Source organism: Oryctolagus cuniculus, chromosome 1 (assembly GCF_051225735.1).
Source record: "Oryctolagus cuniculus isolate XC-2025 breed Fujian yellow rabbit chromosome 1, ASM5122573v1, whole genome shotgun sequence".
In the NCBI taxonomy this organism is placed as follows: Eukaryota; Metazoa; Chordata; class Mammalia; order Lagomorpha; family Leporidae; genus Oryctolagus; species Oryctolagus cuniculus.
The window spans coordinates 24915872-24937791 of NC_142867.1; the positions used below are offsets into that span (position 1 = coordinate 24915872).

The window sequence follows — 21920 nt, forward strand, 5'->3', positions numbered from 1 at the left end:
ATAGCCAGGGCCTTATTCTTGGTGCTGAGGGAGACAAAGGTGGCTTCCCCTTTGTCCTACTGGCAAACCTGAGTGATGCTGGGGCTTGTGGCACCAATTGCTGTGGCTCTGGGGCTGTGTGATACAGATAGACCCTTCCTCATTCTGCTAGAAGAGTTGAACTGGTGCTGTGGCTTATAACAAAAACAACCCTAGTCCTAAGCCTAGGAGATGTGATCTGAACCCTGCTGCAGTTCTGCAGGGTGACAACACGGTATACAGGAGATTTTACTCTGGAGAGTAGATTCTTTCCTATATCCACTGGGTAGATTCCATTGGCAGAAAGAAATTTAAGCCAAATTATTACAGTCCTAATGTTGGAGAAAATAGTGGGGTCATAACCCTGATCTCCCAGTGTGGGAGTGGATTTTTTTATGGGCTGCTTCTTGTGTTAGCTCCCAGAAGCTAAGGTGACTACCCCAGCTCATGTAGAGTGTGTGAACATAGTTCTGGGGCTAATGCCCAACAACTCCCATGGTTGCAGGATGTAGGGAATGTGTTTTTTGCCCCACACTTTGCCTTGACTCTGATTATGATCCTGGGAGAAGCAGAATAGAGGTGTGCTGCATGGCTTTTCACTGCAGAGGTGTGGCACTCTCTGTGGGTGGAAAAGGGGAGGAAAGCAATGTGGCTTCCATACTCCAAGCCCAGCAGTTGCTCAGATCCCAGTCAGCTCTCCATGGTGAAATAAAAGTCTGGGGGTGACTGCGTAATTTCCTTTCAGCTAAAACTGCAAATGCGGGATGTACTGCAATTTTTTTCTACCTTGGCATGGTAAGATGGTGGCTCACATCTGGCAGCAAGCTATACTGTGCTGCTGCCTGCAGCAGTGTCTCTGTCTTCTCTTGTGCTAAGGAGTCTTCATTGTGGGTTTTTTTTTTTTCACTTTTCAATGAAAATTTCTGTCACTCATACCCCTGCACCCCAGTTAACATAATCTTTCCTTTTTATAACCCAGAGCAATGTAAGTTGGTATGGCTAAAACCTATTTAGCCATCTTGGATTCCAGTTTCTTCCAATTTAAAATTATTAAGTTTAAGTTTTTTATCAGTATTGAATGGTGTCAATTAATACTATGTACAGGGGGGAAAGTTTTAAAATAATCACTGGAGAAAAAGCAAAATGAAGAAAAATTCTCTCCAGTCTCTGACCTGATAATCATTTCTAGCTTATTGACATATTATGTGGACAGGGAATGGAAAAGCTTACTATTTTTCACATGTGTTGTTAGTCCTCCCTCTAATATCATCAAGTTCATGTGGATAATTGATTTTTTTCCTTAGGATAAGTTCCTAACTCTTGATCACTTTAGAGTTAAACCTTATATAAAGCATGCAACTCCCCCCTATGGCATTATGAAATAAATTAGAAAATATAGAACGTTTGCATAAAAGATAAATTCTATGCTATGCTAGGGTTAGTCTTAACTGCAACTCAAGACCAAGAAAGAATGATATTCAAAGATCCAAGAATGCCCAAAAATTGTCAGAAAACTGGATCCTTTGCAAGTGTCCTTGTTTTGCATTCTTGATTTTTATGTCACATTTCCAGACATTGTCAGGAAGATAATATCTTTGCAGGTTTATCCAGTGGTTCATTTTAATCTAATGAACATTAGTTAAGCATTTACGGTATCTAGTAACATGTGCCAAGATCTTTCATATAGGTCTATAAGACATAGTGATGTCTTTAACTTTATAAAATATAGTAAAGAAAATGTTTCTATGGGATTGTATACAACTTTGTGTTCTTATCAGAGTGACAAGATAAATGATAATGGTGTATATTCAAAGATTCAGAGACTGGAAGAATTTCTATGAATCAGAGGGTCAAGGAAGACTGCCTTGTTGAGATTAGGTTTCAGTTTGGACCTGGGAAGTGGATGCTACCTGCCTTTGTCACTGCTGACCTTCTGTAATTCAGGAAAGCAAAAGCCTTAATAACAAATTGTAAAATTTTTTATGTAATTGGCTTTTGGAATACACAGACCAAATAATTTATTTTTGCAGATCTCCCTTTATTTCCAAAACAGTTTACATTTTCTAAATGAGATCCCTCACAGGCAAGCTTTTTAATGAACTGTGTTATGAAAGGAGCATACATCTGAAATATAAAACAAAATCATTGCACTTTAAAGAAGAAACATGCTAGAATAATTTTATTTCATAAAGAACTCTTTATTAGTCACATTTATGCTTATTAGTATTGCTATGTGCTCAGTAACATGCTTCCTGCATTTAAGCAGCTGATTTTACAATAATGCAGATGGGAAAGAATATTAAAGACCTAGATGTAAGAAAAGTGTGTGTGTGTTTGTGTGTGTATGTGTGTGTGTGTATGTGAGAAAGAGAGAGTTTCAAGGAAGAAAGATGGAGGTGTGTTTCAGGGGCAGAAGTTATAAACAGGTGACTTAAGCAATACATCCCTACAAGAGGAAGTTGAAGATGTCTGATTCTAACCTAGATGTAAGTGACCAGCTGCAGTAGTGTCAGTTGTGTAGGCAGTTGTGTCCCTATTTAAACACTAGTGGAATTCAGCTATCAGCCCTGCTCTACCCCATGATGAAATATAATAGTATTTTTTAAAAGAAAAACCTCATGGGGAAAAAGGATTTTAGATATTTGTTTTGGTGCGAAAGATTTTTTAAGACATTTATTTATTTGAAAGGTAGAGTTACAGTGAGGCTAAGGTAGAGACAGAGAAGTCTTCCATCCTCTGGTTCACTCCGCAAGTGGCTGCAATGGCCAAAGCTTGACAGATCAGAGCCAGGAGCCAGGAGCTACTTCCAGGTCTTCCCACATGGGTACAAGGGCCCAAGAATTTGGGCCATCTTATACTGCTTTTTCAGGACATAGCAGAGAGCTGGATTTGAAGTGGAATAGTCAGGTCTAGAACTGTACCCATATGAGATGCTGGTACCATAGGTGGCTGCTTTACCTGCTATGCTACAGTGCCAGCCCCTAGTACAAAAGATTATAATCTATGCATATATTATCATAAGGCATGCTCGCCATGAAATTTTTGAAGACCTCTTATGTATGCATTCAGTTTTGCATCATCAAGGCAGTCTTTATTAATTATTTAAATTACTTGTATTTTCATCTGGTACCCTTGAAATAGCACAGTATCTTAGTTCTAGGAAGACAAGAAGATGGAAAAATGCAGAGCTCAGAAAAAGAGCATAGTGTCACAGAAGTGTGGGAACATCTAAGTCAGTATGGTTTCTTAGTAAATATTCTCTACAGAACTAAAAGGAGGAAGGGATTTTTTTAAAAGATTTTTTAATTTATTTATTCAAAAGTCAGAGTTACACAGAGAAAAGAGAGGCAGAGAGAGAGAGGTCTGCAATCAGATGGTTCACTCCCCAATTGACCATAATGGCCAGAGCTGCACTGATCAGGAGCCAGGAGCCAGGAGCTTCTTCCAGGTCTCCCGCATGGGTGCAGGGGCCCAAACACTCGGACCATCTTCTACTGCTTTCCCAGGCCATAGCAGAGAGCTGGATCAGAAGAGGGGCAGCCAGGACTAGAACCCACACCCATATGGGATGCTGGCGCTTCAGGCAAGGGTGTTAACCCGTTGCACCACAGCACCGGCCCATGGGGAAAGGAATTTTTAAGATTCCAAAACTCACCTCTAAAGCTAATCTGCATGATTCATAGGTCCCCAAACTAAACCCTGAAAATATTTTCTCTGTGGAGGAAGTTTTATGAGCCTAAAGACCCTTGACATTGCAGACACAAAGACTTGGGGTCCAATTCCTCTTTTATGACTTCCTAGGTGTTCTATATATGTTAATTAAGTCACTCAGCTATCTAAATTTAACCATTTTAAATCAAAATAAATATGCTTACCTTGTAAGGTGTCTTGGACAATGTATATTTCCACATATGAATTGTTAACAATACCCAATTTTTCTGAGCAATTTGTGATCAGTTATAAATTAATACTACACATGTATGAACTCATTTGAGCCTTGGACAAATCATGAAGTAATTACAATTATACCCGTTTTACAGACTAGAAAACTGAACCATGGAGAAATTACCTTTCCAGGGTTAACAACTTAGAAAGCAGCAGAGCCAGATTCAATACTAAGCTTTCTGCCCTCTGCAATGAAATTCTGAGCTACTATGTTCTATTCAATAAAGAGTGACTAAATGTGTTATTATGACTACTTCTAATCTTCTTCTCTTACTGGAGTGTTTTCCCAGCTGAATCTCTTCTTAATTATGCATTTGAAAAATTCTTAATTTGGTATCTTATTTTAGCTTCATCACCTTTTAATGATTATTTGTTTATAGGGGATTCCCATATGGTAAGACTTTTACACCATTATGGATATTGTCCAATTCTCCAGAGACTTAAGATTCAGGTTTAAAATATTTAAATGCCATGATATTAATTTTTCTATAACTCTAGGCAACAAAATGAATATGAGTACAATTTATGTATGTAATAAAATCTGTGTAAACACATGCTGGTGACCTACTTTCTCCCAAGTCTGTCTTGCTTTTTAAATCTGCACTACTTTTGTGCATCAGGAAAAAAAACACTCTAACCGCTTCCTAAAGATTGAACTGATAAACACAGTAGCATGCAGTTTCATGTCACAATGTATCTTCCAGTATCAAGCCTAATTGTCTACTCCTAGACAATATGTCGCCTAATGGTATCCATTTCTTTATCTGCAAAGAGTTTTGGAAAACAAGGCTTCCTTCTTTGTATGGCTTTTTATTTGAGAGCTTAGCAGAAATAATAGAAAACAATTCACTGTCAAAGTTTCTAGAAAATCAATGCGCAGTTTACCTCCCTGTCTCTGCCCTCCACATTTTATTATACATTACAATGGCATATTTCTGTGAAGCAAGGTATCGTTTTATTCCCATTACTTTCACAACATTGTAGATAATATTTTACCTTACAGAAAAGATACTGGTTCTATATGCTTATCAGAACTTATCCTGCACTGATTCATTTACGTATTCATTTAGAAAAAAGAATGGGGTAAATATCTATGTACTGACATGAAAAGATGCTCAAGATGAATATCAGGCCAAAAGAGTGAAAAACTATGTGTATCCAAACATAATTTTTTATTAAAAAACACAAAACAAAATTATTCCATATGTTTATATGTGCCTAGAGGGAAAATGTTGAAAGGATGGTTTTTAAAACACTAACATTAAGTTGCCTTTGAGAAATAAACTTAGTGTGGTATGGAAACTGTGAGGTCAGGATTAAGATTTTGTTTCAGTTGTGTGTTCTTGCATTCAGTTTGTCCCTCTATAGTTCTATAGTAATTAGAAGTAATTAATTTAGAGCACGCCTATTATTTTAAAATTTCATGTATACACAAAAGCCAAAGAGAGGGTTGGCTGCTGTGTTGCAGTAGGTTAAGCCGTTTCTTATGAATCTTCATCCCATGTCTAGGTGCCTGGTTTGAGTCTCAGTTGCTTCATGCTTCCAATACTCCTTTGTGCTAATGAGCCTGGGAGGCAGCAGATGATTGCCCAAGTATTTGGGTTCAAGCCATCCAAGTGGAAGAACTGGATGGAATTCCTACTTCCAGATTTTGGACAAGCCCTGTGCCCGCTATTATGAGCATTTGAGGAATAAACCAGTAGATGGAAGATCTCTGTCTCTTTTTCTTTCATCTTATCTTTCAGAGAAAATTATTTAACTGATTGATTAAACTTAAAATAAACATACAACTAAAATAAGCAAGAAAATCAAGAGTTCAACAAAAAGCAAAGGAATAATTCTTCCATTTTTTAATATTTGAGATGGAAAGAGAGAGAGATAAATAACAGAAAGAGGTACCATCCACTGGTTCACTCCTCAAATGCCTGTAATGGCTGGGGTGTGGATAAGGCTGAAGCAGTGGACTTGCAAAGCAAATATGCCTCCAACATGGGTGGCAGAGCTACCACTGTTTCTGCCCAAGGCCTGCACTAGTGAGAAGCTGGAGTCAGGAACTATAGCCAGAAACTGAACCCAGGTAATCCGTTGTAGGATGTGGGTATCTTAATCACTGTGCTAAATGCCTTCTCCCCCAAATAAAAATTTCTAAACTTTGAATGATTTAAATTTAACACATGAAACAGAAAAGTAAAAATAATAACTAAAATACCAAGAGAAATATGTGATCAGTTCCATAACAGAAGTCATTTATAATTTAGATTAGAGGGAAAAATTATATCTCATTATTAGCATCATGGAAATACAAATAGATAAATAGAGAAATGGAATACGAGTGAAAATAAAAGGATTTTAACAGGTTACAAAAGTTTTAATGTAGAGGAATGCATTCTTTATTTTACATTGCCAATTGCCTAGAATGGAGAGTCTGGCTCCTGGTATGAAGTTGGCCCAGCCCTGGCTGCTGCAGGCATTTGGAATGCAAACCAGGAGATGATGTCTCTCTATCTCCCTCTCTGTCACTCTGCCATTCAAATAAAGAAGCAAATTTAAAAAAAAAAATGGAATGATTTTGTGATCTTAGGAGTTTAGAGCTGAACAAGGTGGAGAGATTGCCTCCTGTCACACGTAATCACTCTTTGGAAGAAGCCATGATTAAGGGAAGAGGTTGTACACCATACCAAGTTTCACTCAAAAGCTTTTTTACTTCCTACTTTTATTGTTGGAAAGTTATTGATCTAGTTCAACTGCTATGATTTTGAGCAGTAGAAAACAGTATTTTATAAAGGATAAATTCTTCCCTCTGACCACAAAAATGACAAGTGGTACATTTAATTTTAAATACATGAGTTCTGGAGTTTTAGGTGTACTTATTACTATTTCTTCAACGATTGTGAGTGCAGGTTAAAAAAATAGTTTACCCAAAGATATGGAGCTTGAATTATATATGAGGTGTATTAAAGAAAAGTGGACAACTGAGATCGAATAAAAAACATGACATATACGGAGAGTCAGAAGAAAAAACATCCAAATTTTGCTTTAGAACACTTTTAGAATATTGAGGAACATGCCTCATCAGGTGCTTCACAGGGACCTGTTGGATTCTTCACCAAAATGAAGTAACTGGGATGAAATCTAACTTCCTGCCTGAAACAACTGAAAGAAAAAACGGTAGAAACATGTGACAGAGAGGTATTCAAGTCAATATATGAAATTGTGGGACAATGAGAGGTGATCGAAGCAAACACATGTAGACCTTACAATTTTCCCAGCTACTGACTGCAGAGTCTCTAGGCACCAGTGTGAGGCAGGGACACACAGGCAAAGAGCTGAACCTGCAGGGAGGCTGCGGAGCCTCGAGTTTGAAGGGGAATAACACCAGAAAGGAGCAAGCTACAAAGATGAGAGCGCACAGTGCGAGTGAGAGGAAGGAAACCCCAGAGGCCTGCTGAGGCTCCCTGTCAACGTTTCAGGTGCTAGGAAATGCGCCTAAAGAAACAGCTGCCTTGGCGGGATGGGGCACCCCAAAGAATGATGCTCAGCACATGTTCCTTCATTAGGAACAACTGCTGGTCCCACCAGCCAGAGAAGAAAAACTCATAATTCATGGCAAAATAGATAGAACATGCCTCAGTGGAATCTCAGTTACCCCTAACTGAGCACTACTCTGTTAGCAATGAGCAAAGCTTAAAAGCGGGCCGGCGCCGCGGCTCACTAGGCTAATCCTCCGCCTAGCGGCGCCGGCACACCGGGTTCTAGTCCCGGTTGGGGCGCCGGATTCTGTCCCGGTTGCCCCTCTTCCAGGCCAGCTCTCTGCTGTGGCCAGGGAGTGCAGTGGAGGATGGCCCAGGTGCTTGGGCCCTGCACCCCATGGGAGACCAGGAAAAGCACCTGGCTCCTGGCTCCTGCCACCGGATCGGCGCGGTGCGCCGGTCGCAGCGCGGCTGCCATTGAAGGGTGAACCAACGGCAAAAGGAAGACCTTTCTCTCTGTCTCTCTCTCTCACTGTCTACTCTGCCTATCAAAAAAAAAAAAAAAAAAAAAAAAAAAAAAAAAAAAAAAAAAAAAAGCTTAAAAGCTACATTTGAAAGGATCAGATTATTTCTAAGTAAATACAATGCACCCTAGACCAACAACAGCAAAATATAGTTTCTTCTAATTTTCCAAATAGCTCTCATCTCTCAATTTTTGTCATAAAGTTTATTTTCATTTTGTATACCATTTTAGAATTATGAATCAAATATTTTTATAAACAAAATCATTTAGAAAACAAAAATATTTTAACAGGATAATTATATACATATAAGATTAATATTTATAAGATACTCTAAGTATAATATTTGCTTATATTGGGGATTGTGCAGTGGCGTAGCAGGTTAATCTACCCTACACTGTGCCAGTATCCCCTATAGGCACTGGTTTGAATCCAGGCTGCACCACCTTCTAATCCAACTCCCTGCAGATGCACCTAGGAAAGCAGTGGAAGATGATCCAAAGGCCTTGGATCCCACACCCAAATGGGAGACCCAGAAGAAGCTCTTGATTACTGGCTCCAGACCTGTCCAGCCCTGGCCATTGCAGCCAGTTGGGGAGTGAATCAGTGGATGGAAAATTTTCTCTCCTTCTCTTTCTGTAAATCTGCCTTTTAAATAAATAAAATAAAAATCTTTTAAAAATTAGCCTATATTCCCAGAAGTTATTTACAATTAATTGGCAAGGCAATTTCTCTGATTAAAAAAAGGCATTGTCTGAATTAACTTTTTTAATTTTATAATTGACATAAAAATTTGCAAATTTTTATAGGGGGCCATGTGATGTTTCAATACATGTACACATTAATGTTTAATTGATTTAAGCATCTCACCCTAACATTTGTAATTTATTTGCAGAACAAACATTCAGAATCATTTTCCTAGCTTTTCTAGCTTTTTTGAAATATAAAGTATGTTTTCTGTAGTTACTCTCCTGAGCAACAAAACAGCAGCACTTATTTATCCTATTAACTGTAACTTAGTACCCACTGACCAACTTTCCTCATCATTCTTTCCCTCTTACCCTCCTTGGCATCTGGTAACCACTATTCCACTCTCAACTTCTGTGAGATTATTTTTTAGCTTCCTCTTGTGAGTGATATCATACAATATTTATCTTTCTGTGTTTACACTGAATTCTTAAAAACCTGCCACATATATAGATTGTAGAATCTTTGAGTACCACCCAAAGTTATTTAAACTCTTCCCTAAATCTTGCCCGACAACTTTAATGGTGCGATTTTCCCAACTGAGAACTGTTCATTAGAAGATAGCTTCTTGTCAGGAATCCAAGGCACAACAGACTCTTTACCCTTGGAGGGTGGAATTTGTAATAAACCCTTTATTTCCCCATTCCTTGTAGATGAAATTGCACCCTCCCAGGAAAGATCCTTCTTGACAGTACTTCTAAAAGAATTTGTATTCACCTTCATGTGACTACAAACTGGGATCATAGGGATTGAATACTGTGTATTAGGAGGTGGGGTTGTGTTTGAATATTCATTACTCTTATGGGTTCATACAGTGCATTTAAAGCTTATCTTGCTTTAATTCTGTGGTAAATTAGCCACAATAAATTGATATAACATTAAGAAAAAATAGATGCCTCATTGGTTGATTTGGTAAGGTGTTGTGAGGAGAGGAGAGAGATGTAAAGGTGAATGCTGCTTCGGAGAACATGACTATTACAATGGGCAAATGAAAGTTAGTAGGAGATTCAATCTGCATATAATATTGAGGAAATAAACGCCGGAAAAATAGGAAAGATACAGACAACTACATTTTTTAAATGAGCCTTCTCTCATTATCAGGAAGACTTTCAGTCCAATGTCAAGTGTTGCTAAGTGTTAGCATAAATTGGGCAATGGTCTTATGCTGCAAGATCATGCAAAATAGTCTTTCCTAGAGCGTTATTTCAGGGCAAAAGAATCGAGTAATTGGATCAAGCCTATTAGGTTTTTGGAAAGAAACCTTACAAAATGGGACTAACTGCTATCTAAGCCCCCATTTATAGCTAAGTTTCCAGATACGCATAAAAACGGTCACTTTGAGAACTCAGTTTACTCCATTGGCAGAAAGATTTTAGGAGACAGAGGTCCCAGCAAAATTTTCCAGAATATTGTAAATAAAGGAAGAAAACTTCAAGTCATTTTCAGTCTGAACTTTTTAATTTCAAAGCATCTTTTGTCTCTATTCCAATGAAGCTAAAATGTGTATGTGTGTGTGTGTGTGTGTGTGTGTTATATGCATTGTAGATTTATAAATTTCGTTATTGAATGGTATATCTACGGGGAAGTCAGCACATTATTTTTGAAAATAAAAGTCTCATAGTTGATAGATGAAGATAAAATGTGAATGTTTTTAGGTTTTTAAAATGCAAATATTAACCATGAAGCCATAAACTCTTCTCAGCTAGAAATACAATATTCCCTTTGTTTACTCATGTGATTACCTTCTGATAATCTGTTGATTCTGACAATCATTCTCTACCAACCTTTCAGGAAGAGCTGATATTTGTGCAGTATCTCATAGGTGCTAGACATGAGTAGTGATGAGTTAATACCTTCTGTCTTTAAGACAACTTAAAAATAATTTCATTTCGGGTAGAAAACAAGCTTGGTTAGATTAAATATTTGCTTCATAATATATATGCCAGAATCTGAGTTAAATTCAAATCAGTTTTGTCATTGGAAGTAGAAATGGGGAAAGGGAAGAGCTCCAAAGATCAGGGCCTTGTACCCAGTCTGTGGATCTGAGTTGATAGGAGAAGTTTCCATGGGATTTAATTATCTGAAAGGGAGTTAAATATATTCCTCACTAGAATGAAGAGACTAATCCATGCAAACATTCCAAAGACCTCTCCAAAAAGGCAAATAGTTTGAAGACAACTCCTTCATAATTTCGCCTACCCTCCCTCAGTGGAGCTAATTTCTAATGATATAACACAGGTTACATCAGAATGTGTGTCGTGACTATAATGTTCTATTTAAATGAATTGGATGTGACCTGCCTTGGGGCAAACCAGGAAATTTTGTCTAAATGATACCTAATTCTGCTTTAAAGCACCATAGTAATATAAGCAAACCCAAGCATAGCCAATGGGTGAGCTCTTGGATTTGCATTTTCTTTGGCAGATAGATTGTTTCTCTTGAATGGAAGGTAATGGAGAATAGTGATTAAGAATATGGGTTTCAAAGTCAAGCAACTGAGAATTGTTGCCCAGCACAGTCAATTGTGTAATCGTGAGTCAGTTACTTAAACTCTTCAAGCATCAATTTACTCTTGTAAATAAGCTGCTCTCAAAGGTGCTGTACTGAGAACAGCACATTGCAAGTGTGTAAGGCACCCAGTACAGTAACGAGTACTTAGCAATTTGAACATTGCTTATACACAGGAAGTGACCTAGACTTCACACATATTGCCACACAGAAAGTAACTCTATTAGATAGTCTTAATTTTATTACTTTGCGTTTTAAAAATTGATATTTATAAAGGCTTATATGTGTATTTTTAAATGTCTGTATTCGTACACCTGAGCACAGAATGTGAAGGTAGATTTATGTCTGCATTCAACACCTGAGCTCTTAAGCTTGCTCCTATTCACTTTGCACACATGATTCTCATGGCACTGTGAGGTAAGCACATGTGTAATTACTGCTATACCAAGTTAATAGCAGGGGCTTTGGGAGTCATATCACTTGCTGCTGCTCACATGGTTGATAAATGGTGGAGTCAGATCTGTCTCACACTATCCTTTGTTTTCTACTAGTTTGTCTCTATTTCCTGTGTGCCACCCCTCATTGGAATATGCTCTATACTTCTGGAATCTTTATATAGTGCAGAATTCACATTGTTTCTGCAGAGCATAAATCCTTTCAATGACTATCATCTATCAGATGAATCTGAACATCTTTATAGGACTCATATATATGGATATTCTTGACCCGAATTCTGCCTCTCTCTGGTGCACTGCTTACCAAAACCACTTCAGCTCTACAGCATTTATTTTTGTAAGTTTTTTTTAATTTATTTATAAGAGTTACAAAGAGAGGAGAAAAGGGAGAGAGATGCTGGCCCCTAAAACACTTTTTGTAAATCCTCCTACATTTTGTCCTTTGTTCTTCTCTGTTAGTTCATATCTAGAATATAGTTGTCCACCTTGTCCACCTTGTGGCTTTTTTTCAAAATTGCCCCACTTTTTGACATCCTGATACATAAGTAAAACTAATCACTCTAATGGTGCAGTCATGAAAATATGGCATTCATCTTGTTGCTGATCGCAAAATGACAGCACTAGATGCTAGTTAAGGAATCCAATTGGACTTTTCCTGCTTGTCTCTATTTCCCACTGGCTGTTCCCTCTCAATGGCTATTAGTAATGCAGGCGCCATCATGTAAAACATACCACTCTTTCTAATGCAAAACTTTAGCTCAGTGACTCACCCTTGTCCAGCTAAATTTTTCTTGTTATTCTGCTGAAGACCTGATGCTTACATTTGCTTCACATGTTTCAGATTTTAAAATTATATGAAACCTCTGTTCTTTCCTTTCCTTCTGCTCATCCCTTCTTTGTCCTTCACAGGAATTTCCCTCATTTGATGTGTCATATGTTTAATTCCATCTTGGTACCTGTTTCTTTATGGTCTTCAGCTAACATGGTTCTGTGTTCCTTTCTATCCTGTACACATTCCACCAGAAATAAAATATTTTGTTCACTATCTTTCTTATCTCTCCTAAAAAAAAAAGTAAAAAAAAAAAAGTAAAAGTAAAAAAAAGTAAATGTATTGTATTACTTCCTTATTTTTAAGTACTTTTCACATCACTTGGTATTTAGCAGGTACTTAATGTGCATTTGAAAAAATGAGTACGCTCGGTATGATTTTATGTGATGGTGGTTTTGGGTCAAAACAAACAGAAGTGTGAGTATGTGTTCATCTTTCAGGTAACATGTCAATCAAGGTAAATGTATCTGGAAGTTAGCTTAGTATCACTAATGCTATCCTGAGGGCTATAAATATTACCACAAGCTTCCCTGTGACCAAAATAGGTTTTGAGTTCAAGTGAGTTTTCATGGTTATGGTCTTAATTTAACCAAACTAGAAATCTTGAAATATCAATGAATATCTCTCATCACTAAATGAAACAGCCTTGATTAATCGTTCTGAGTCTTTTTAAAGAATCTGTCAGTTAACCTATATTTAACATAAGCATGTGTAAAATCTGTATGAGAGCATTCATTGGTAGGGAAGCATATTCTTGGAGAGCTATAAAATCAGATAGCAATTCTTGATATTTCCAGTGTGCAGTAGGGGTGAAATGTCCTATTTATTATTGACAAATCTATTACAGAGTTGTGACTTGTTTTATGTATACAGGAATACAATTACTATTATTATCATTATTGTTATTACTGTTATGTTTTCTTGGTCATCTTAGTTCTTACTTAAATGTTTGTTATTGCAACAAAATAAACATTACTACATACTAATTTTCTTAAATTTTATTTTTACTTTGACACATAAAATGGGACATACTTATGGAATACCGTATTATATTTTGAAATATGTATACATATATATTGTACAAACCAGGGCAAACATATTTATTTCTTCAAATATTTGTTATGCTAAAAACATTCAGAATTATTTCCTCTAGCTCTTTTTAGTAAAAAAAAGCATAGAGTACACTAATATTATCTGTAGTCACAATATTGTGCAGCAGAACATGAAATGTTCTTACTCCTTTTTAACTATAAACTAGTTTAATTAATAAATCTTCTCCTGTCCATCACTTCCCTTACTTATTCCAGAATCACATTTTCAACTAACTTTTTTCCTTCAAGCAAAATTACACTGGTTTGGCAAACTAAGTCTAAAAATCCCAGATGGTTCTGGGTTTTTTTTTTTTTGTCCCACTTTACTTTTAGACTTTTGGCCTCTGTTGGAATTTTATAGGTGAGCATTCTGAGTACATTGTGAACTTCTGCTTGCACCATCAGAGTACAGGATCCCAAAAGGATTTCTTACCAAGTCCCTATCTAGTACTCCCTCCTTACCTTGATAAATATCTATTATTCATTTGAATTATAAAGGTCAGTATTTTCAACCAATATACAGGATGATAATAATAAACATACTGTTTATTATTAAATAAACAAAAATTATGTGTTTAAAATATGATTCTCATGTTTGAATGTACTGTAAAGGTCAGATAATCAAAATAACTAGAAGTGATTGCACTCAAATCTTCCTGATTTGTGAACTAACTAGTCATAATTTCACTGGGTAGAATGCTGACTAAAGTTTGAACACTAAAGAAGTTTGTTCTTTTTAAGACTTTTTTTTTTATTTGAAAGGCAGAGTTACACAGAGAGAGGAAGAGACAGGGAGAGATCTTTCATCTGCTGGTTTACTTCCCAAATGGCCATAATGACCAGGGCTGGACCAGGCGGAAGCCAGGAGTCAGTCACTTCTTCCTGGTTTCGCACGTAGGTGTCAGGGGCCCAAATACTTGGGCCACCTTGGTGCTTTCCCAGGTGCTTTAACCAGGCAGCTGGATCAGAAGTGGAGCAGCCAGGACTCAAACTGGAGCCCATAGGGAATGGCAGCATCTTAGGTGACAGCTTTACCCACTAGGCCATAATGCCAGCCTCAGAAGTCTGTTCTTAAAAGGTATTTATTTGGGGCAGGCATTGTGGTGCAGTGGTGTAAGTCAGCATTCACAATGCCATAATTTCATATTAGATTGCTGTTTCTAATCTTTAGTTTCCTAAACTTCCTGCTAATGCATCTGGGAGCATAGTCGAAAACGGCTCTTATACTTGGGCCCTTTTCTCCCATGTGGAAGACCAAGACTGAAATCCTGGTCCCTGGCTTTGGCCTTGTCCAGTCTGGGATGTTCAGGACATTTGTGAAGTGATCCAGTAGATAAAATATCACTCTCTTTCTCTGGTTCTCCCTTTTTCTCTATCACTCTTTCAAATAAATGTATGTCTTTTTAAAAAGCATTTATTCTATGTATTTATGAGACACAGTAAAAGAGAACCCCAATCTGCTTATTCACTACTGAAATACTTGTAACTGTAGGAGGCAGGAAAGGCCAAAGCTGAGAGACAGGAATTCAATCCAGATCTCACACAAGGGTCACAAACACTCAACTACTTGAGCCATCATTGCTGCTTCCCCGAGCCTGCATGAGCATGAAACTGGAATTGGGAGCTGGAACCTGGTGTCAAAGTCATAGGGAAATCTAATGTGAAAGACACATCATGCTCTCCTTGCAGTTTATTTTGCAATTTATTTTGAAGTTTGTTTTGGAGAAAATAGAAAAGCACTCAGGCTTAAAGGCAGAAGGAATAATGTCATTTTATATGTGCTTGAAAAACATGTCAAAAGTAGACTGTGAAAGAGGCGGAGTGTGATAGATAAAACTAGAAGGGGGAATCTGGCAGCCAATTGCTGACAAAAGTCTAATGCGGAAGTAATTAGAGCCTGATCTGAGAATGTAGGCAAGTAAATGAAGAGAAAGGAAATATTGGAGAAAGATTTTTAAATCTTTCAGCATTGCAGGCCTTTGGTCAAACTGCTTAACTCCCATGTACTCGTTCCTGCTGTGTAAAATAAAGGTAATAAAATCGATTTCAAGGCTCTACCTTGAGGTTCAGGTAATAAGACACTATCATAAATTTGTATTGTGCATGTTCTGAGTCCAGGCTTTTGAATAAGAGCTTTAGTTACACTATGAATTCAATTCTCACACAAATCCCACTACGTTAGCACTATCATCACAGTTTTAAAGCTGAGAAAACCGTGGAAGAGTGTATTGAAGTAACAAATGATGGACTGTGATAACACAAGATTAAAATATTAGCATATTGTGTGTATGTGTGTGCTTATGTGTTTGATGCGTAGTAGTTGTTTTCTAAATGATTATAACTAGTCACCTGTGCTGATGAAACAGATATAAAACTAAACCTACCGAGTTATGAAACATAGTACTCTACCACTTCTTGAGGTCAAATAAGCTTTTTTATTGGAACCTTGTGGACAAGCACAAGTATCCTTCTTAGTGCTGGGAATACAGTGGTGAAATAAAAATGTCCCTGCTACATGGTTATCCCATGCTGCTAAAACAGATAATCTGATAACAAGATAATGGAACAAAAGAAGTTAAATTGAAAAATTATTTCTATGCTATTTTTGTAACATATTTAATTCATGAAACTTTGGTTCAGGGAGATAATGACATAAGAACAACACTTGCAATTGTTTGTTTTATTCTGTATTTTCAGTGAAGAGTAGTGAAATGAATTGGCCGCAAATATTTTCAAGAGAGTTTTTCCCTTTTCACAGAGTTAAGTTAATTAAGATAGACTGTTATGGGGCCAAATCAAGGGCAAACTGCTTTTTTTCCTATTGAATTCTCAGCTCCTAAAATCATGTATAAAACAGAGTTAGCAAGTAGTATATGTTGAATAAATGGATGAGTGAGTGAATAATAAAGGCACTTTTCATTTCTCTGCATTTTTCCTGTGTGATAAGTGAATTTATGAAGGACAAATTGAGTATCTAAGCATCAGTTGCTAACAGGCTTGTATGCTAGAATTCAGTCATTCAAGCAAGATATAAACACTTGAAAGTAAGTCTTAAAACTCATTTGTAATAAGCATCAATGAAATAATTTTTGGGTGTTATTAAAGTGGACACCAAATCCAGAGAATCCCAGAATACCAGAAGCGTGAGTATGCTATGCATTTTTTAAAATTAAATCTTATTCAAAATTCACATCATAAATAATTCTGTAAAGATATTACAGAATTAATATACAAAATCATCACTCAGTTTTATGCTGTATCTAACAAATCATGAGAAAATTTATTTTGCTGTATCTAGTCCTGGTACATGAACACATACATAGCACATACATAACCAGGATTGGTGATATTATAAAATACTCTTTTTTCTCTCAACATTATGTGATAAACATGCTTCTTTAACACTATAAATAGTATAAATATCATTTTAATATTTGGATGACATTTTCTCTACTTGCCCAATCCAGTGCGGTCACCCACTGCACTTAAGTAGAATTGTGGAATTTTATCAGCAAGATTTTTCAAAAATCAGGCATTTGAAAGATAGAAAATCATTATATTGTAATGTTTTTTAATTGGAGAAGAGTTTGAAATTTATATGATTAAACAGCGTTCTATAGTTAAAGGAATTGAGGCTGGTGCTGTGGAGCAGTGGGTAAAGCTGCCGCCTGCAGTGCTGACATCCCATATGGGCGCTGGTTCGGATCCCAGCTGCTCCACTTCCGATCCAGCTCTCTGCTATGGCCTAGGAAAGCAGTGAAAGGTGGCCCAAGTCCTTGGGCCCCTACACCTGTGTGGGAGACCAGGAGGAAGCTCCTGGCTTCCTGGCTTTGGACCAGCACAACTCTGGCCGTTGTGGCCATCTAGGAAGTGAACCAGCTGATGAAAGACCTCTCTCTCTCTGCCTCTGCCTCTGCCTCTGCCTCTCTGTAACTCTGCCTTCAAATAAATAAATAAATCTTTTTTAAAAAGGCAAAGGAATTAAAGGTACTAGTGGATCTGTAGAAAGGACCATCGTTGTGGGAAGAATGGCAGTTGGAACTTCTTCAGCTATGATAATAGTTATGTGATCTGGGACCAACTACACAGCTTCTTCGGGACATTTTTCCTCAAGTTCTCCTCAACTAGATTTTAGTTTTAGGGATGTCAGGTCTACCTGCCTAAGATGCCAGAATTGGTTTCTTAAAAAATAGCATTTCTAAACTAATTTGTAAAACTAGGAATCATGAATCATATAATGTACTTGTCATAGCATTGGGCACCCAGTGTGTGTTCAACACATGCTTCCTACTGCCATTATTGTGGATACAATGATGATGATTTATACTAAGTCCTTACTTGGGTTGGGACCAGCATATCCTAAAATTTTTCCTCAGTTTGTTGTCAAGTAAAGTGAGTTATCTACAGAATTTCTTCACCTTTCCCTTGGATCTTTTATTTTTGATGCTCCAGAATTATTGTGGCACTCTCTTGCACATGGAGAAAGGTCAGAATGAGATTAAGAAACTTTTTTCCTGCCAGAATAGTTGTTTATCAAGAGGAAATGAACTCTCAGAACTATAGAGATGTGGATATCCTCTAATCCTCATTCATCTTTGACTGCTTTTGCCAATGCAAGATCTCTACTTAAAGAATATCCTCAAGTGACTTAAAAGTGACTTCAAGAAGTGGTGTTTCCAATTAGGCTGATATTTGTCATAACTATTTTATTGGCTCTTGATAGTCAGAGTGAATTGCTGCAATTACTCTCCACAATTACAATGAATCAGTTCACAGGAGCAATTACAAAATAAAGAGTGAATTACGTGGCAGACTGAGTTCTTCTTAAGGAACTAGTTACCGCAACGTAACCAGGCCCTACACCATGTTACAATAGAATCACATACTCTGTTTTGAATTCATTATTATACTTCCAGATGTTTCCAAACTTTCTCAGTTAGTTGGAGGAGTGATCAGCTTTTTGGAAGCCAGAAGAATTGACTGCAGATGGTATAATTTTAATTTTGAACAAAAGTTTGTTCTTGTATTCCTAACTATATAAATTGACATTCTGGTTTCACCACTTACTAGCTGTGTGTCCTTGTCCAAGTCATTCAATCTCACTATGACTGCTTGTCTATTTTTATATGAAGATAAGTGTAGTTACAGCAATGTAATATTTGAGAACTAAATAAAATAATACATTCTAAACACATAGAGTGCAGCTTAATATATGGTAAGTGCTCAAAAAGTGTTAGATATTATTTTCACTATTAATTTTAGAATATGATATATTTTCCTACCTGTATAACTCATGCAAATGTAAATCACCTTAGATTAGGTATTAATAGTACATATGGTGAAAGCTGTACACTTTACAATTCAAAAACCCTAGGTTCAGTACTAGGCACACCAATAATTAATTTCAGGGACAAATTGAGATCTCTGAGAAATCACTGAACTGAAGCTCTGTGTAGATGTCAATACACACTTTGTACTAGAATCAAATAAATCCCAACTGCTGTATATTCATGTTACCCTCTCATATTTACTATTTTTTGGTACTCAAATCACATTTTTACTGACTGACTGACTCACTGTATTTACTCAGCTTCCCTGTGAGAGTGACTGATACGTCATTACTTCAGTTCCAAAGATGAGAATCCAAGACTCATTATGAAGTTTTAGTCAGAAAACCAAAACGTGGTGGAATTAGAACTGGAATTTAAATTTTTTAGATCAAAATAATAAATTCATCTTTAGTGACTTTGTATTTATCTGAAAAAATATATCATTCTGATGGAATACCCTTTCTCTATATTAAGTTGACAGGACCTATTTTGTCAGCACAGACATATGTAACAATAAAAAAGGGTCTAATTTTCCTCTGCTTTTGACAATTCAGGTAGTTGTCAAAGTACTGATCTGGGGCTTGATAATATTGATAAATTATTTAGCAAACTTCTTGAAATGACTTCTTTCCTCCATAAACAAATATATTAGTAAGAGTATTATTGCATATTTCAGGATGAGGTCAGAGAGAGAAAGAGACAGACAGACAGAGAGAGTGTCTCCATCTGCTGGCTCATTCCCCAAGTGTTCACAACAGTTGGAACTGGATGAGGCCCCAGCAAGGAGCCAGGAACTCAATCCAGGTCTCCCATGTGGGTGTCAGCAACTCAAGTACTTGAGATTTCTGGTAACTGAAGTAAGGAGCAGAAATGGGATGCACATCCCAGAATTCTGATATGCTCATAGCATCCCAAGTGGCATCCTTTATTCCTGAAGTTTGTTTCCATTTTTTTAAGAACTAGAGCAGATAGAGAAGCTGTTACTAAGAAAATGAATGAATTTCAGTGAGCATCCAGTGGAAGTGTGTGAAAAGGTAAGGTGGAGAACATTGTAGGGAGAGGGAACAAACAAAGCAAAGTCAAAGAAGGTAAAACAAGCCTGGAATTTTGAGAAATAGCCAGGAAGTTCCAAGGTTGGCAGGAAATAAACAAGGAAAGAAAGAACAAGATCAGGTAATGTGTCCTGTACCCTTTCAGTGATTCAGCCTTTGTTGGTATATGATGGAATTGGCTGGAGGGTTTGAGAAGAAATGAGAAATAATTTGATTATGAATAATCACTCTGCTATTTTGATATAGACAAAGAAAATAGATAAAGTGAATCAGGACACTATTGCAAGAAAATTTTAAATGAAATTATGGTGGTTGCATCAGTGTTACAGAGGTAGAAAAGGAGAAAATATTCACACTTAGATACATTTTGGATATATTTTACTGTTACAGCCCAGGGAATTTGTTAAAATGTGTTATATAGAATAACAGGAAAACAATAGAGTCAAAGTGGTTTCAGGCCTTTTTTGAATATGAATGGTACCATGTGTTGTCCTTACCTGAGAAGAAATAGCAGGATTAGCAAAATGGCAGTGGGAAAGAGCTCACTTTTGGATGTCCTAAATTTAAATTACTTACTAGCACTGGAAGCAGGAGTATCGAGAAGGCAGTGTGTAAGTGTGGCAAGACCTGAGCTAAAATTTAAATTTCACAGTCCCAGTTGTATATATAGGTTTTAGATCTTGAAGGAGATTCATTTTATAGAAAGTAGTGGGGCATGGTCAAGATGTGAGCCATTGTGCGTTTTGTTTAGGAAATATCGAGGGGACTAAGAAAATATGAGAGGCTTGGGGAGAATAACTGGTAGGAAGCTTCATTGTAAAAATAAATCAAATTTTTAAAATGTAAGCTATATCTGTAACAACTAATTGCCTCCTTCACTCCAGGATAGAGTTTAGGATGCTGTATTTGAATATCTATTACATGCACATGGCAGATATACTTAAAGAAATAAAACCATCACACACATGCACACACACACACAGACACACACACACATAGATACAACATTTTCCTTGTCTTCAAAACTCTACAAAAGGGAGATGGAATTGGGAACCTGAGTTTTAAATCTCATAATAAATAACAAGCAAGTCTATGGGACCACAGATGAAGTTGAGATTAATTTTTATTGGCAGCTCCATGGGGAGAAAAGGTAATATTTGTCCTGGGTATTATCTAAACTAAGAGTTTTTTGGGTAGGATAAGGGAACAGATAAAAGAATAGTGACATTTCAGGCAGATAAGACAGCATGAGAAAGAGCATGGTGGTATAAAAGTCCAGATTATATTTAGGAATGCAGAGATCTTTTAGCTAATGAAAGTAGAGTATGTAAAGATGATGATGAAAAGCAACAAATACACCCATTTTCCTTTGTGAGAAATCTTGCTCATCAGTGCAATAGTAAAGAAAATTTGATAAACTAAGATGTTTTTTCTAGGCCAAATATTGTGATTACTATCATTTTCTTAAAAGTCTTTCATATTTTAGGACAAGCTTCAAGCATGACATATTGTAAGGTGAATAAACACTTGGGAAATATATAGAAATATACATTGTTTCCTGAATGATAATCAAATAGATAGGTTCTAATTTAAAATAATTTTGCTGGTGCTATTTTATAACTTCATTAAATATAATTCCATGTTTTAATTTTATCTCTTTCCTAGAAATGGTTCTCTTTACTCTGATTCTGCAAGATCATCGAATGAGAGAGGGGCCAAATATTCTGAAACGTCATCTGATGCACTGAATGTGAGTGAGTGCAGTATTAATAGATTTTGTTTCTATAGTAGAAAGAAAAATCGTGTCATATGTGATTTACAGTGCCTTGGAAGAGACTATATTTGTGAACTGATGTGGTTAATTGCTGGATGCTTGCCATCTGCCAAACTCTCATTGGCAAGTGTGAGTTGATGCACATACCTGGCCCACTGATTCTGTACCCCACTTCCCCTT

The 21920-nt window shown here is 36.8% G+C and overlaps 1 long non-coding RNA gene across 2 annotated transcripts in view; it reads left to right on the top strand.

Moving 5' to 3' along the window:
- The window catches only part of LOC149128323 (uncharacterized), a 690681-nt gene that overhangs the window by 565581 nt on the left and 103180 nt on the right, over positions 1-21920 (top strand). For both annotated transcript variants that reach the window (XR_016217594.1, XR_016217595.1), the window contains one exon: positions 21632-21716. This is a non-coding gene — a long non-coding RNA (uncharacterized LOC149128323). The remainder of the gene's footprint in view (positions 1-21631; positions 21717-21920) is intronic.